Source organism: Papaver somniferum, chromosome 9 (assembly GCF_003573695.1).
Source record: "Papaver somniferum cultivar HN1 chromosome 9, ASM357369v1, whole genome shotgun sequence".
NCBI lineage: Eukaryota > Viridiplantae > Streptophyta > Magnoliopsida > Ranunculales > Papaveraceae > Papaver > Papaver somniferum.
The window spans coordinates 77,266,239-77,283,463 of record NC_039366.1 but is presented as its reverse complement, the minus strand read 5'-3'; positions in this window follow the sequence as shown (position 1 = coordinate 77,283,463).

The following is a 17,225-nucleotide window of genomic DNA, read 5'->3' as shown; positions in this document are numbered from 1 at the left end:
TATCTCTTGCACTGGTCTCCATATATCCTAAGCCAATCTTAATTAGCATGGTACTGTCTAATTTTAAGCTCTAGACAGTTGTAATTGCCGTTTTGTCTAGAAGTTACTAACAGAGCTTTCCAATTCAAACAACAATAAAAAAAATAAAATAACACTTCCTAGTAACTCTTCTCAGGCAAGCTTTATACTTCTAGTCCGGTACTTTGTGCATTAAGGATGACTGGATGTTGAAAAATGAAGAGTAAAAGATAGTGGGCAGACAGCAGTAGCTCAAATTGCAACTTTTTACAAATCGAAACTTCCCAACTTTATGCATATAATGATATAATACTTGCCAAAGAAACTGCGTGGAAATCCGAAACTCATCGGACATGGCTTGTAGCTCATGTAATGTGCATGTCTCAATCTCTCTAACATAGTAAATTAAACTTTTTTTATTTATTTCAATTATTTTTGATAGCGGATGTCAAACAGGGCGGACTAAGTTTTTCTTTCTATTCATCTGCATGATTGAAAAGGCGAATTAACCAAAACCTTATACAGTCATATACAAGGAAAATAAGAATTCTCTACTATACACGTTGTTATCCCAATTTCAGAACAACTGTGTGAGATAAAATTCATTCATTTTTTGTTCATGGCCGACTGGGCTTGCCTGGATGAATGAAAATTTACTTATCCCCTAATGAAATTTGTCTTTGGTAAAAGATATAGAAATAGCGTGTGTCCAATGAAGATATGTTTCATGTATCAGCATTTGATTTCCTACGCACGTGGTGTATACGTAGTTGGGATTCATTTTCACACATGATCATCTGTCCCTCGACACTGAAAAATCAACCGCACCAAGGACACCTTATAACAACCCTTGATCTTTTTGCTGGTACTTTTTCTTTTCTTCTGTTCTCCTCAAAGTAAAACTGAAAACTCTAGATTTTCTTTTTTCTTTGCACGAGAGTTGTGCCGGCTATATCGCCAGCTAATACACTGACGCTTTTCCCTCCTCGTCGCTCCACGTGTCGTATAATAATCTTCTGATATCAGGAGTTGGTCCCACTATATCATCCGTCTTCTTCGTCTCCTTAGCGGGAACCAACCAACTATCCACTCTCTTTCTCTTCTTTTCTTACATTTCTCTCTCCTAAGATTCTGTGGACGTCTGTGTGACCTGTTCAGCTCATGCACAAAACACCCAGCATGTTCATGCCATGGCATGCCCTCGTGTTGAGATGCACTCGTGAGGCGTACGGATTGCCCCTGTCAGTGTACCTTGCAAATCAACTGGATTGAACCAATATATACCAACAGACACGGTCTACATGAGTTGATAAAGATTCAGTTCGCGATATACTATCAGAGGCACAATTGTGCTGCTAGGGCAACTGATGAAATTTTCCAGATTGATATTGAATTCAACTACAACCAGTATTGGCTGCATCTTTTTTTCTTAAGGTTGTTGGTAACTTGTTTTGGCACAAGTCAGTGAACTTAAAATTGAATATTTCTAGAAGGTAGGGTACATTTGAACTTTAAAACGAAACTAAAGTTTAATTTTTTGGTGTCTCTATTGACAATTTAGTTTACAATTAAAGTTTAAGATTTGGTGGTTTGGTAATATTGAAAATTCTAACTGGGGGAGATGATTAAGGTATCAAAAACGACTTGCATGGTCGTACCCTGCAACATAATTAAAACTAAAAATAACTTATTGCGAAGAATAAATATAGTAGTAGGCTTCGTCATCTTTGATGCAGTAAAACATGATCAAACATTTTTATCATTCTTACGGTGTAACAATTTTAGGAGATGTTCTGTTCCAGTATTTATAATTTACCCAAATGTACGGATTCAAACACTAAGTGCGGGTCTTTTATCCGTACAATACACAAGTGTTTTTTTTTTGTTCTTTTTTCATAAAAGAGGCAAGTCTCATGCATTCATCAAACAGACCAATTCAAGGTCAGAGTCATTACAGTAAATATCATTACAAGAGACATTAACAAAGCATCAGAGATCAAAGTACCAACATTATCACAAGAATTGCTCCACAAATACTGATCATAAGAATCAACCTTTACTACCAACTCTACCATTCCAAGAACCCAAGTGCAAAGTAACAGGTTAAATGACCTTACTTGTTTTGTCTGAAACAAAATCCAACTGTACAAAGCTGCAAATCGTAGAAGTGTAGGGATCATCAAATGTTCTCAAGGTTTTTAATCAAAAGGTAAATAACTAAACTAATTAATCTAAAGTAACAGAGGATTGCTGGATCGGCTGGAATCTGTGTGAAAAGGCTTGAATCCGTCTGAATCTGCATCTGTATCGGAGTCTTTGTGGTTTTTATTGGTGTTGATGTCTCGGTGTTTGTTGCTGCTCTTAGTGTCTTGATGTATGTAGTTGTTTCTTCCATTTTTGCTGGGGTTTTAGTTATTGTCAGAGATCTTGATTTTGTAGTTGGTGTTGGTGATGTTATCATTGAAGATGAAGTCCTATTTTTAGAGAGAATCAAAATCCATCTCTTGAGATTCATCACCATGTTTCAAAACCACAAAAATCAGAGAATGCCTCCAAAAAAAAATTAACCCAAAACAACAAAATGGATATAGAATCAGTTGAATCAAAGAAACTTAACCCTAAGAACCAAAAGAAAAGGAAAACTCAGACAAGATCTAGAAAGGAAAATCAATAAAACTAAATCCAGAAATTTCTCTAACAGAGGATAGGAAGTGTTGAGAGAGGATAAAATCTAAGGAAATCTGCTCCGATCCGTTCCCATGGGAACATATCGGAGCAGCGACGCTCTAGGGTTTAAGAGTTTCTGTTATGGTAGAGAAAGAGAGGAAAAGTTTGTCAAACTTTTCTAAAACAAATAAAAAACTCAATCCACAAAAAATAAATAAAAGAAACTAGTTTTACTGATCGATTAAGGGGTACAAAATCATGTAAATATTATTCAGGACATACCAAGCCTGTCGCATATAAGTTATGTTGTGTTGTTAAGTGTGTTGAGTTATGTTTCTGTTATGTTGTATCTGAATTAAGTGTGGTGTATTGTTTTTTTCCTCCAAAAAGCTTGGCACGACAAAACAGGTGGTACAATATAGATTGAAATTTAATAGAACTATCAAGATGAGTTATTTTATGGATCTATCAACATGAGTTATCCACATAAGATAAACTTTGGCTTGAGAGAGATTTCACAAAAGAGGAGGTTTGGGGAGTTATCAAGAAAATGGGGTCCAATAAGGCCCTAAGACTGATGGTTTTACTTCTGAATTTGTCAAAAGATGTTGGAACATTCTAAAAGATGATCTTATGAATCTCTTTAAAGATTTCCACAGATATGAGTCCATTGATTGGAGACTCAATTGGTTTTTCCTTACTCTCATTCCTAAAAAGGAGGATTCATGCACTCTTAAAGATTTTATACCCTTAAGTCTGATTGGTAGTGTGCACAAGATTCTTTCTAAGTTGCTTGATGAGAGGTTGAAGAAGGTGATGCCAGACCTTATATTGGACTTTCAAGGTGCTTTCATTCATGGAAAATAGATTCTTGATGGAGTTCTTATTGCCAATGAATGTGTGGACAACAGACTAAAGGATAAGAAGCATGTAATTCTTTGTAAGATTGATATGGAGAAAACCTTTGGCAATGTTAATTGGCAATCTCTTTTTAAAATCCTGAAAAAGCATGAGTTTGGTGCAAAATTGATTTCTTGGATCAGATGGTGTGTTTTTCTTCTCACATGTTTGTTCTTGTGAATGGCAGCTTTACAGAGAAATTCAAACCTAGCAAGGGATCAAGGCAAGTTGATTCTTTGTTCCCTTATCTCTTCTTATTGGTGGTGGAAATTCTTTTTAAGTTGATCAATGATGTTGTCTCAAGAGGGCAATTACATTGACTGGGTTTCAAATGGTTGAACATGGTACTATGATTTCTCACCTTCAGTTTGCATATGACACTCTTATTTGCATTGATGAGAATATTGAAGAAGTTAGAAGATTACTTGTTATTCTAGCTGTTTTTGAAACTCTAATGGGTTTGAAACTGAACCTGGAGAAAAACACATTGATTGGTTTACATCCTAAGAGTTTCTTCAACTCAATTGAATATTTTAAATCAATATTCCTCCCACAGATAAGCCTATATGTGATTTCCGTTCTGATCAATAGATCAAGGTGAGATGGGAAATCGTTTGCAATTGACAAAGTCTAGCAAACCTCAAACTCTGGTACTTACGACTCCCGAAGAGCAACCTAAATTATTATTCACCTCACAAGGTAAACCTACCCTGATTTCAATAAAGAATCGTTACAGAGGAATATACTTGTGGAATCACAAAGTCTGATATGAAGAAACTTTGCGATTTATATCTAGATCAGTAGCAAGATCAGGATACACGAACTATCAAGATAAAAATAGTTGGACATGGCTTCATGAATCTCTAAGCGAAGTCTTTTTAGTCGCTAAACCTAAAAAGGTTTAAAGGAAATGACGACTCTAGTTTACAACTAGGACACACAAGAATAGTGTCAGGGATTCAAAGATCCTAGTTGCTTGAGGTTCTCCTTATATAGACTTTCAAGATCAAGGTTGCTTTAGATTTAAGCTAAGATAGCTTTGGAATCAAGCAATCGGTATCCACCGTTAGATGAATAACTTGAATTGAGATTAACTTAACAAAATATACACTCTGGTTCGGATGAACCGTAACCGAACCGTGTACAATGACTTGTTCATGAAAGGTTAGCCGAAACTAGCCAGGCGAACTGTAAGCTTAACCATTTTCATATAACACTTTAAGATTTTAATCCTGAGTCACAACCATAAGTTATAATGCGATCAAATATGTCAGATAGTATTTTTAGAGAATTGTTCAAATGTCGATTATCTCATAGAACTAATTCTGATGCATCTGAAAATATTCGACATGGGAAGTACGTGTATTGTACATGTTCGTGAGCATTGTTATCATACTACTGTACCGGGTTCATATACCCTTTAGACAAAAACAGGTTCAGGAGTCAACAGATCTTTTCCGGTTTGCATACCAGGTATGCGTGCCATCCTGGTTTAGGAATCAACAGGTATTTTCTGGTTTGCATACTAGGTATGTGTACCATCCTGATTCACGAGTCAACAGACTTTTTAAGGTGTGCATACCGGGTATGCGTACCAAAAGTCGTTATCGAACTATAAATACGTCGGTACGTGTACTGGGTACATGTACTGCAGCCCGGGACCTATAATATGTGAACTGTATGCATCCTGTTCTATATCCATATTTACAGTAGTTCAATATCTCTCTAATAATCAATTTGAAACATTCCCGAATAACATCAATGACACATATCACTGTTCCAGGCTATTTTCAAATGATTAAATCTTGAATCATAATTTAGGTCATAAACAATAAATTGTTCCTAACCAAATTCATCAAGTATGAATAAATGTTCTTAATCTTAGTCAACATATTTCGAGAATGATTAACAAGATAAACTTGACTCGAAATTTCTGTTATGCATGTAATGTCCTATTTAGTCATGCGATATTGTCTCATAGATAGGAAGGTAAAAACTTGAGTAATATGTGGTTCAGTTTTCACTTACCTTTTGTTGATGAAGTTCTACAAAAGCTTCGGTTGATCTTCGCTTTCAAACGGTAGAATGCAGTGATATTTGGTACTCAACTACACACTTTTATCCTAATCCGAGACTTGACTAAATGTAGACTAGAAATCGAGATATAGTTTTGATCAACTAAATTTGACAACAAGCTTGAGATAGCAACACTTGTGAGTTCAACCGAGCAATGCTCTAACAAAAACAAAATAACTCACCCCAGCTAGGAAAGTAGTGATGATAAAAACTCTCACTTCCACAATGGCTACCTACCCCATGAACAATTTTTCAAATATTCAAAACTATTTGTGAGGAACTGAATAAAATCCAAAGGGATTTTTATGGGGGGAATATCGAATCCTCAAAAAGTGTCTACCTTAATACCTGCAGATTTGTGTCTCTTATGAACGAAGGTAGTCTGGGTTTTATGAAAATTAAGCAATTCAGTGAGGCCAATATAGCTAAAACGGGGTGGAGAATGCTCCAAGAACCAAGTAATCCAGAATCTGAAATCATGATAGCTACGTATTTCGAGGAAAAGTACATAATGCATACACCTGTTAACCAGATTGATTTCTGGATGTGAAAAGGAATCTTAGCAGACATTCCCAATATCTAAAGAATATCCAATTGGATAGTTGGAGATTGGAATTCCATTAACATTTGATCGGATAACTAGATCCCGGGAATAAAACCACCAATCATCAAATCTATAGGTGTCCTGGTTGCATTGAAAAGGTTGTTGACCTTGTATCTTGCCATAATTAGAATTTACACCTATTTGATCCAGAAAATACATGAAAGATCAAACAACTTGAAATAAAAACAAATACCGATAACAAAGTCCCCGGGCCCTAACCAAAAAAAGAAACTTCTCAGTGAAATCTCTATATAGGAACCTCATAGTTAACTCTAGGGATGTCATAGAAAAATAGGGAATGCTATATGGAGATTGGATGTGTCCCCTTCTATCTAATTATTTGTTTGGAAGTCAATCTACACTATTTAACCAATCGTAAATAGAGCGCGAAAAACTTAAATTATATCGATGGAACATGTACAATTTGCAATTGTCAAAAGGAATCGCAGATACATCTATTTATGCACTTCCCTTTTGTTCTCCATGATTGGTTGACCGAATTATAGCAGTGACTTGGCACATATTAAAGCATCACTGCTAATGGATATTTAACAAAGTGAAAGTCTCTGCAGTAATCACAGCTAAGGAGATCATTAATTACCAAAAGAAAAGACATAACAAATAGTTTTGTTTTGCAGTGGAAATAATAGGGAAAAGTAAGAGATAGAGAAGGATAAGAACTTGATATTGATAAAGAGGCATCAAACTATTACATACATATAATATTCTCTTATATACATGAAAGGGAAGACCTATTCACCTAATGGACCGGATATCCATGGGCCATAGGCCCTATAACACTCCCCCTTGTGCGGTTCAATAACAAAGCTTTATACATAGTGCTTCACATATAGTGCTTTAAATGTAGTTCTTCAAATGTTGTTCTCTCCTTGATGACTTGTGTTGAAATCAGTTGCCTCATTAAAACCTTGACAAGGGAAAAACCCAGTGGAGCAAAACCTTATTACAACTCTTCACATGTAGTACTCCACATGTTGTCTCGTACTTTACATGTAGTTCATCACATGCAATACGATCTTCAAAGAACGACATGTCTAAGTTAATTGCCTCGTTAAAACTTCTGTAGGAGAATTCATAGGGACAAAACCTGAACTAAAGAAAGAGTACAATATTAAGAAAACTTAGAACATAGTTGGATGCGTATACGTTGCCTCATTAAAACCTTGACAAGGGAAAACCCAGTGGGACAAAACCTTGAGGAAGGGAAAAGAGTACAACGTGACAGATATAAGTAAAGGTGATCCGTTGCAGATGATCACTTTGCTCCGTTGAAGTTGATTAGTTGCTTCACAACTCATAAGGCAGAAAATCCTTGTGGGAAAGACAATAGCCTTAGTTAGCAAATTACTTCCTGGTGTTTGTTGTTGTATCATTAAAAACCTTGCTGAGTATTAAAACCCTGTGGGAAAAAGCAACCTCGGTGAAAGAAAATAGTTCAACACACCATTAGATGCTCCCCCTGATGGCAGACAATTTTCATTAGTCTAATGCAGTCAAAAGGAGTTTATCACACTTTACTTTGGTGACTTGAATGTTTATAAGACCATGTTGTTGATTCTGGAAGTTTCGTTGCTTAAGAGAATATCACGTTTCATTTCTTTGATTAAGATATTTTCAGTAATATCAACGCGATCGTTATGTCTTCAACGTTCAACATACTTGATGTTTTTAGTGTTGTCTCGCTAAAAACCTTGTCGAGTAACAAAACCCTTTGGGAAAAACTATTCTCGATCGAAGGGAAAAAGAGTACAACATAACTTCAATTTAGAAGTAAAATATGTCGACATCATATCCTTGGATCCTCCCCCTGATGTCGGCATCCCCCCTGATTACTTTCAGAGTTATTCCAGACAGTTCCTTTAGTCATTTACTTTTCGAAACTGAATATCAGTAATGACTTAGAAAATAGTCTACCATATCTCCCCCTGATTACTTTCGTTGGAGAAGAGATTATTGTTCTTTCATAATCAACAACCTTTGGATTGAACTTTCGTTAGCATTTCTTTTTATGTCTTTGCAGGGATAATACAAGTTTATGTCAATGGTTACCTTTAAGTACATGATTACATTCACTATACCATTCCAATGACGCTGCGTTGGCGCTGAGATATATCTAGCTAACAAGTTCACTGAGGATGTAACATTTGGTCGAGTATATAATGTTAAGTACAATAATGCGTCTATTATACTTAGATAAGGAAAGTTCATCTTCCGACACAACTTCGTTATCTTCCTTTAGACGAATTGTTAATTATGTACATTTGAAACTCGACTAATCATGGGAGTACTATCAGGATGCATATCCTTGTTAAATTGCCTGACAATAGAATATGCAAACTGGTGGAATAATATACCACAAGCTCAGTATTCGGTCGAGCTTTCCCCAGACTTTTCATCTCAAATTCGGATTTCAAATAGCTTTTAAGGTCTCTTATTACATCAAGAGTACCTATCATGTTTGTACCATCGACATAGATAGCTACAATTCCAAATCAGGAACTTTCTTGTGAATACACAAGGAAAAATAACTTACTTGTTTATCCCCTCCAAATCAAATAGTCACTTAGACGGGTATACCACATCCGCCTGATTGCTTCAATCTATAAGTGACTGTTATATCTAACTGTAAACGCACTCTGTGGTTTAGAGTCACTTAATTTGGGTAACAAAAGGCTATCAAGTACTTTTGTAAATATCTTCTATCTCTTGATTCTTTCAGAGATACGTAACAACCACATACATATGCTGCATTTCAAGTCCTTTTGAAATTACCGAGATAACTAAGTAGCGGAACACTATAAAGTTCACTACAAGAGAACAATTTCAGGGCTTTGTGAGAAACCTCGCGCCACAAGGCGTGTCTTTATACTTTAAGACTGTTTTCCTCTCATTATGCTTTGTGACAAAATAATCATGTATGTCCAATAGGCTTTACACTTGGTTGGTTAGCACTACCACACCAAATACCTGTATATTTGTCAAAGAACCAAGTTCTACCTGGATTGTATAGGCCAAATATGCTCTTCGCTGACATTAAGCAATAAGAAGCATGGTTCGATCTTGTCGTGCTCTATTTTATTGAGAAAACTATATATAAAAATAATCATTAATATGTTCGCACGATCTTTCCATTGACTCGTGTGTGTTCTCATAATACTTTATGATTTCATTGTTCTATGGAATCATTAAACTTCAGAGCGTCCTCCAGTATTGATTCATGGACATAGTCAGAGACAATAAAATGAGATGATTTCATTAATGATACAAATTAGGTTGTGCCTTACTCATCTACTTCCTTTCTAGGTGAGTATTGATCGAACTTGGTGGTCTCTCCATCTTCCCTTGTGGAGCCACAACCTTAACTACACTTCCACCAAGTGTAGTAGTTACAATACCCTAGTCTATGGTGTACCCCATACTGAGGATTTTTAACCTTGCAGGAACATTTGCAGCTGGTAAGTATAATCTTGTCACGTTTTCGATATCAATGCACTTTCTGAGATCGATTATTTTTTGTCACTTCACATTTACATTTGTGGTGTACAAGAATCAATATGAGACACAGTGGGAACACACCACGACAATTGTTGTCGTTCCCTTAGAAAATACGTTTTTTTATCTCCCCCTAACGATGGGAAGACTGTCTCATTAAAATGACAACCCGCAAATCTAGCGGTAAGAGATCTCCTTCCAAAGGTTTTAAAAATGCGTATAATTGTTGGGAACTCGTTTCCAACATAACTACTTAACAGTTTTGAAGACCCATCATAGTACGATGTGGAATCGTAATTGCACATGTATAGTGCAACCAAAAATGCGTAAGAACGCAAATGTCAGGCTTAAATCCAGTTACCAACTGGTACGCAAAAAAAAGGTTGACTAATATTGGGGTCTAAAAACTATTTAAGTAAAGATGCGCGTAATATTGCATATCCCCAAGGAAATAAAAGGTAGGTTAGTACGCATAACCTATTCCTTAGACATCATCTGTAACATTTGATGGTAGTCTGTGCTAGACCAATAGGTATAAGGTGCTTTACATTGATCGTATTAAACATGCAATATTCATCAAATCCTTTTGATCTACACTCGCTAGCATTTACAATGGGTGGTGAACCCTTACATGTATTAGTACTAGTAGTTTTCCATACGCAAAATTTCTTGGAAACTATAACTAGTCCAAAATGTCAAAACATCCACGAGAGTCATAATTCACTTTAATGGTCCGCATTCTGTATGGATATTTTTCTAAATATCAAATTATTTTCCTTGTAATATGGATTGTTTACCATTTGCATCTTAGGATGGTCTCGATCCTGTTTTACTGAAGGCTTTATAAAATGAGTGATATGCTTTCTTATTTAAAAGCACGGGGGTGTGGGGGTGCATCTAGTACTTTAGAAAACACTTATTGAGAGATATGCCGTCACTTTGCATTCCGTCAATCTGTTTCCCATTTTCATTCACTCAAATAAAGTGATATTTGTATGAGTTCTTTCAAAACAATCATCATGTCACAACCAAAGTTGCTTTATGGTTATGCCCAAAGCATGTATGAGTCAGTTTCTAACATTTCATCGTCGGAGTCAATATGGATTCAATAATCCAAATATTATAGTGAATTACATTTCACTAGGTTAACTCATTAGTTTCTCTAAAATATATTTCCTTCCAAATATATTAGAGACTATGAAAGATGAAATAAATTACATTCTCATCATTGTGATGTTCCACATGATATCCATTTGCACGGGTTACTTGAGAATTTAACAAGGTGTGATTATCTCTTGGTACATATAGAGATTTTGCGACGTCTTTGTTCTATCTTGAAAACAAATTTTTGAGCAATGTTGCGCTCGATGATCCAATCCTCGTAGTCATATTATAAAGATATAGTTCAAAAACTAGTGTATATTCCTTAAATTAGTGGGAGAAAAACCACTATCAGTTAGACGTTGAATCTTGAGAGATTTAATAAGTGGTGTGGCCTTATTCGTAACAAAAGTGGGATTTAACTCAAAGTACTTTAGAGTGAATATATATTACGTTTCACCCAATATATATCAAGTGTTTTAGAGAATTTATGTCTCTTGTTTTCATTCCATAAGTGCACACATTGGATCTAGTTCAACTCAATAAGATAGTCAATTGGACCGACAAAGTTCTTATTTCCATTAAAGTTGAGGTGAAAATTGGTTGTTACTATGATACACACATTACATTGTATATACCAGTACCCATGACCAGGTGCATTTCCAACTATTTCATTTATGATGGGAACTACAATTACATTTTAGCTAATCCCATACTCGGTTGATACTTATGTATTGGTGTTATTACTGCCGAAGACAAAAGTAAATCTTTGTCTCATGATACATATGTCCCTTTCACATGCTTTATATGAGTCGATACGTCTAACCCTCATTACTTCGGGGTTCTTTCCATTTTTAATTTTGCTACATTTAGCTTAATTTGAGAAATTTCTTTATCTCAACAGGACAAAAATGGTTCACTTCGCATGTCAACCACTTACTTTAGGTTGAATATATTACTGAAGATATTGAATCTCTTGTTGGCATACTTCAAGATAGACTGGTTTGTTAGTACCATGAATGAAGTAGAAAAATGGAAAAAATAATTTCAGACTCGTATCTCCCTTTGTAAGTGCTTCCACAAAAATTGGAATGCATGTGCTTAGAAACATAAGGTATATTTAGCTCCACCTAGACGGTGCTTTGTCATTGGCAGAAGGTTTTATGAATGAATATATTCATTTCTCACAAAAAAATGATTTCCACATCAAAAAACATAATAATGGTTCTCAATTACTTTTGGATCCAAAATGTTATTTTTGAGTCGAGTTGGGACCAACCGTAAAGTGCCATATTAAAGGACATTAAAGTAAATAATTCCAGTATAATAATTCCCAAACCAAATTTCTCTATGGTCAAAATGGATTTTTAGAGACCAAATTTCTTGATGGTTCTAAAGGTCAATCGGTTAAGTCAGAAATCCAGCCAATAATTATAATTCAGTTAACAGTCAAAGTTGATAGTCAATAACCAACCAATGATAATAACCCCGTTAATGATTGACAATACTTAGTCAATTGCCAACATTAACGTCATAACATTATAATAGTGCAGACATTACAAAAAAAACAATGTGAAAAATAACACGGAACATGGAATGGTGCATAAGTTACAATTTATTTATTGATTCAATACAAACAAAATGAATGACAAAATAATAAAAACGGACACTATAATTAATTAAATAAATAATAAAAGCAGACGTTACAACTAATTAAACAAATAATAAAAACAAACGTTGCAACTAATTAAACAAATAATAAAAACAGACGTTACAAATAATTAAAACAGACGTTACAACTAATTAAAAACGTTTAATAACAGACGTTACATTCACAGAGCACTTAAAAAAATTAATTATTTTATTATTACTTTTCAAATCAATCAAGAAAATCACACACATACAGTACACATGCAGTACAGACAATCATGATCAGAAATTTTTCAAAAATTAAAATAAATCACTGGTTGAAAAAGGACATCCAACTCTTCGACATAAATAATAAAAAAAATTCTTATAAAATAAAACATATGAAGATCACCAAGAAAAAAGAATAAACAGAAAAACAAAACAGTCCAAAATCTTCTATTTGATGATGGCATATGAAAACATTTAATAACATATGATGACATAACAATATATGAAAATATTAAATTTACACAATATCAGGCATATTAAAATCAAATTTATCACATAGAGATCATTAACATGATTTTAGTATGAATAAATAAAATGACATCAAACATGTATCACTCATATCTATTAGATACACAAACAGATTTAAACATGTTATACAGTTGATTGAACAACAAACAATACAATATTATATTATAATAATCATAATAATCTCGAGAAACGAATATGAACAAACAGATTGTGTACAACAAACAAACATCTCACAACAAACATTAGAATAATATATATATGGGTAGATCATAGATTAGTACATGGAGGGATCATTAGAATAATATATATATACATATATATATATATAATATACGCAATCATAAATTAAAAAATTCATTCAATCAATCAGAACATGATCGACGCATGTGATACAAATATACATGTGAAGAAAGAAAAAAAAATTACATACATACAACATGGAAGACAAGATCACATGCTAATTGATAAGAAAATTGATAAAAAGTTTAGGTATACCTCAACGTATTTCTTGATTGAGAAAAAAAAATCAGAAATACGGATTCAACTAAAAGTAGCGCTTCCTTCAGTGATTTGATAATAACCCAAAAAGAAGAAGAAAAAAAAATAGTGGTTGAGCTCGTGCATGATAACGTTTTGCAGTGGAAATAATAGGAAAAAGTAAGAGATAGAGAAGGAGAAGAACTTGATATTGATAAAGAGGCATCAAACTATTACATACATATAATGTTCTTTTATATACATGAAAGGGAAGACCTATTCACCTAATGGACCGCACATCCATGGACCATAGGCCCTATACCATTTTGAATATTTAAGATTCAAATTTTTCAAATTTTCAATATTTAAGATTCCAATATTTAAGAAAAGACAAAAGACAAAACAAATAGTTTTGAATATTTAAGATTCAATTTTTCAATTTTGAAAAATTTAAATATTCAAAACAATTTAAATCATCAACTGAGAGTAAATTTTTTTTTCCAATTTTTCAAATATTCAAAACTATTTGTTAATGATCTCCTTTGGAGATTATTATTGTCAAAAAGTAAAGACAAAACAAATATTTTCATATAAGTTACAATGTAGATAAGGCCATAAGAAAACCAACTGAATTCATAATATATTGGAATCCGCTAATCTTCCTCAAGATTGCTAATAGGGGTACCAAATTACTTGGGAGTGTATCAATATGCATATATGACAAAATACATATTGGTAAGGGATTGGTACACCCCCAAACAATTTGGTACCCCTATTAGCAGCCTTGATCTTCCTGACTCTCAAAATTAATACATTTATATTTCTTGACAACACTACCGGTAATATGGGATTGGGTCTAATCTTGGCTGATCACACGAACTGTTGCAGATGGGAAAAAGGAATGGGAATCCTCTAACCGGAGCACATAATGAACGAAAGTATTGCTGCTCAAGAGGGTTACAGTTGGGCTGAAGAATGGAAGATAAAGATTCACCGAATATTCTACAATCTCTACTTTGAAGTCTCTATCCTTAGGCCAAGCACTATGGTGCCCCTTTTCCTTTCCTTATCCCTCATATGTAGGGAAAATCTGATTTTCCAATTACTATGGTCTCCCATATTCCTACTTGTGTAGGGATATCCCTTCCCCTACTACTCAAACTGGATCAGATCTGATCCGAGTAGTAGGGAAGGGAAATGAGTTTCCGTGTAAAATCTTGCTTTACGAATACTAAGTTTTTGTTTTTTAGTTGAAATGGATACTCAGTATCCGTCACTTTTGCACGGAAACTAAGTATCCGTTTTTGGGTTTTTTAGTTTTACCCTAAAACTTTATTTTTTCACCATTTTTTGACATATTGTATCTCTTTTTTACCTATTATATCTTCTTTTTTTACTTTAAATTATCTTTGTTTACCTATACAAATATATTTCAACTGAAAATAAAATTGGAAAAAAAAACGGAAACTCATTTTCTTTTTGACACTATTTGCACGGAAACTCAGGGAAGGGATAAAACATACGATAGTGAAGCTGCCTTGTGACCCATATCCCTTCCCTATATATGAGGGACAGGGAAGGGCAAAGCCGTTCCTGAAAAAATTTACCCCGAAGCAAAAATAAATTGTATTCTCCCCACCGCTATTTTTTTTTATGCAACTCTAGTAATAAAAGATAACTATTTTGTTATATCGATATCTAAGATTCAAATCTGTTTACTCTCAATTGATGATTTAAGATTCAGGGAGTACAACATATTCACTTTTATCCTTCGATTTTAGGGACCAAAAGAAAAGACAGAAGGAAAAAAGGAAAAATTTGTTTACTGAAAACTCTGAAAGAAATTAACTAGCTTAATGAAGATTCATCATGTAGTCTCTAAGTATTTATACCATTTAAATTTCTGCCCAAATATTTATGTAGTTTCTTTAGTAACTCCCCAAAAATACTTCATTTTTAGGATTACTCCCAAGTGAAATTAGGCTTTTGATGCCCATGTGCCTTGCTGCTCCAAAGTGGGCCTTTCCCTAATTCCCCTATGAGGCCGGTCCTGGGGAAGTGTTGCCCTCTACCATAGTGCTTGGCCTTAGTACTATTACTAGAACTGAAAACTATTAGCTTCAAATCTTGTTGTAATCTTCCTAGGGGATTTTAATCACTCTAGAAACTAATTTGAAGGTCTACTACTTACACCAACCATTCCAATCCTCTGGGTTTCCTCACCCAACCTTGACTCAATATATAATGGGTATATATCTCATACTCTTTTATCAATAAAAGAAAAAGAAACTTACCATTTTTCAATTTGAATAGAGCATTTTCTTTTTTTTGCTAAGAAAACACCCTAACTATATTAACTTAGAAGCGAAGTACAAGCATTCGACAAAGGTTCCCTCCTCACCAAATTGTCCAAAAAAGAAGGAAAAGAGACCCATACATCCTTAATACAATACTTCCTAGCTCGACATGCAAGTCGATCCGCTACTTTGTTTTTAGAACGATTAATATAAACAACCCTATAACTATTACAACTTAAGAGAAGAGATTTGCAGTCCACCAAGATATCCTTGCATCTCCACTCAACATTGTCGCTGCCTTCATTGACAAAATCTACAACTTGAAGGCAGTCACTGATGAACATAACTTTGGTTAGTTTTATCTTCATTTCCCAAGAGATAGCCAAAAAAAGAGCAGTTGATTCCGCTCCAACTGCTTCAGAAACCAAACCAAAGTCCGAACGCGAACGAATCACTGTTCCTGCATTGTCACAAAGAAGTAGACCCACTCCCATATTATAATTCTTGAAAGAACCATAAACAAAAATTCAATGATCCACAAGCTCTATAGGGATTCTAACTTGCATAAATTCCTTCTGAATCTTCAAAGGAGGAGCTATATATGTGTTTATTGTTCTTTTTGAATCTAGAATGATTTTTTCTATATTTATAGTGACTTTATTAAAAACCACATCACATCTGCATTTCCAAGTACTCCACATAACAATTGCACCAATTCTTGGCCAGTTAACAACAAAAGGAGATTGGCCAAATCTATCTTCAAACCATTCTAAGAATAATTCATCAACACAATCCAGATCAGAGTTAACTAAGTGCTGAAGTGACAAGCCAAACCACACATGAGCAGCAACAGGACAGTGAAAGAAAAGATGCATAACGATTTCAATATCATTCTTACAAAGAGGACAGGAAGTATCAACAGCGGGATTATAATGACGAAGTAAAGTGTTAATTGGAAGCATCTGCGCAAATATCTTCCACATGAAAAACTTAATTTTAGGCGAACAATCCAGTGACCAAACTTTTTTCCAAAAAGAAACCTCTTCTCCATTACTGACTTCATTCCTAAAATCTCTATAGGCATATTTTGTAGTATAATTTCCATCCCTAGTATGAGCCTACTTAACCTGATCCCTACAGTGAAGCTTAACCTTAATCGTTTTTATTCTAACAATGTCATCAGGGGAAAACAAAGAGTTTAACAGAACCTCATTCCAAGTACCCGTATTCATATCAATAAGATCATTAACATAAGTATAATCATTATAATTAGAAACTATAGAAGAAGGAGGAGTAGAAAGACCCGGTAACCAAACAGATTCCCAAATTTTTGTCAATCTACCATCATTTATCTCAAAAACTATATTAGATCTTAAGAAAGATAAACTATTGACAATACCTTTCCA